A 2,038-nucleotide genomic window follows, 5' to 3' on the forward strand; every position below is an offset into this window, starting at 1 on the left:
AAAGGGACAGACAAAATAATTTCTCTCATATTATGATATAAAGAAATATAATATGGGAATAACAAATGACGATAGCCAATAAAATTGAAGAATATGAGAACTGATTTTCAATCTTGTTACTGGAGTAGGGAGTCTAGGCTAAGTCAGAGAAGAGAACACTAAGTCAATAATGGGGGGAAAAATATCTATCAGCCATAGACATAGGCTAGGAGGCAGGAAGGAAATTGAGGATATTGGTAGAGAGAATATGTGTTTAAAATTTATGAAGTTTTTAGGCTAGTATTTGGAAAGAATTTTCTTTTTCCATTGAGTTACTTTGCCACATTTTATGAAAATGTGTTTACACATTAAATTAAATATGTGAGTGTATGTGTTTTCTGGCTGCATTATTTATATGAATTTATCACTGCCCTAATACCAAAATTCTACTGGTTTTATTATTATAGTACTATAAAAGGGTTAAATGTCATGTGTAATTTTGTATTTCTTTTCAGAGTTATTTTAAGTTTGGTCCCTTGTATTTTTATATAAAATTTATGATCTAATAGTCAATGGAAAAAGTCTGTTGGGATTTTGAATGAAAATTTCTTAAAGTTGTAGAACAATCTGAAAAATGTTGACATCTTTTTTGTTTGTTTATTTAGGAGCCATACAATGATGCTCACAGACAAGTAGGGTTCAATTCCTGGAATCCTACATGGTCTCCCAGTCCCACCAAAGCAAGCATCCTACCTGCTGTTCTATATCTCGGAGAACTCAGAGTTGAAATTTTAATAATATGAAGGCGTCTAATGCATGATTATATGATACTCTTCTATTTATATAGGTCTTTGTTTTATTTACAAGATTTTAAGCTATTTATCTATATTTATATATGTAGCTGATCTGCTGCATACAATTTACTATTCCAAACTATTTATTGAGGCTACAGTAAGTTATATTTTAAAAACTTATTTTTAATAATTTGCTTATTATTTCTATAAACATGTTTATTTTTATATTTCTCAAGTATAAAATATATTATATCTTATACTTTTTATTTCAAAATATTTTTAAATTTTAAGCTTTTTATTTTTTGTTTGGTCACCACACTGACTGCCCAGTGCTTGCTTCTGTATCACTACTCAGGGATCACTCCTGGTGATGCTCACAGGACCATATGCAGTGCCAGGGATCAGAGCAGGCTCAAACATGTATAAGGCAACCACCTTACTCCTGCACTATCTAGCCAGCTCACCACTGTACTATCTCTATGGCTTTTCAACTTTGTTTTCAAATTAAAATGTACCTATACTTTACAGGCAAAGATGATTGATTCTTTTTTAATAATGTGGAATTTAATATATTGTCATTTTGTTAAGAGTGGCTTTATCCTACTTTCATGACTAATGTTGGTCTGCTTTAAATACATATTTTTCAAATATTTTTCTCAGGGTATTGGCTCTATAAAAGAAGTAGTAAGTTATTCTCTCCTTCCCACTCTATAATTGCTATTGTTGTTTCGCTGAATATTTCAAAGTAGTTACCAATAAAAATAACTATGGTTTTTTGTTTGTTTGTTTTTAATTTGGAATGCTTCACAAATGTGCGTGTCCTTGTGCAGGGCCATGCTAATCTTTTCTGTATTGTTCCAATTTTAGTATATGCACTGCCAAAGCGAGCACATAACTATGTTTTGAAGATTTTTTGTATATAAAGATTTTAGATAGTGAAATAAATTTATTACAAGGGATAACTGTCAAATATTGGAATTACCAAGAGTAATTTTAGACATTAATTGTTAACATCATTTTTTTTCCCTTTTTGTGCCCCACCCAGTGATGCTCAGGGGTTACTTCTGGCTATGCACTCAGAAATCGCTCCTAAATTGGGGAACTTTATGGGACACTGATGGATAGAACCGAAGTCCATCCTAGGTTAGCTCTTGCAAAGGAAATGCCCTACCCCTTGCGCCACTGTTCCGGACCCTGTTAACATCATTTTTGACATTTAATTTCTGGTTTAGTAGTTCTGAGATAAGAATAAATAATTAGTATTG

The 2,038-nt window shown here is 31.8% G+C and overlaps 1 non-coding gene across 1 annotated transcript; it reads right to left on the reverse strand.

The window, feature by feature from the left end:
- Positions 1 to 1,561: 1,561 nt before the first annotated feature.
- Positions 1,562 to 1,664, reverse strand: LOC126009814 (U6 spliceosomal RNA). The gene has a single exon (XR_007496011.1). It is a non-coding gene; the product is annotated as a U6 spliceosomal RNA (small nuclear RNA).
- Between the last annotated feature and the right edge of the window lie 374 nt (positions 1,665 to 2,038).

This window comes from Suncus etruscus, chromosome 5, assembly GCF_024139225.1.
Source record: "Suncus etruscus isolate mSunEtr1 chromosome 5, mSunEtr1.pri.cur, whole genome shotgun sequence".
NCBI lineage: Eukaryota > Metazoa > Chordata > Mammalia > Eulipotyphla > Soricidae > Suncus > Suncus etruscus.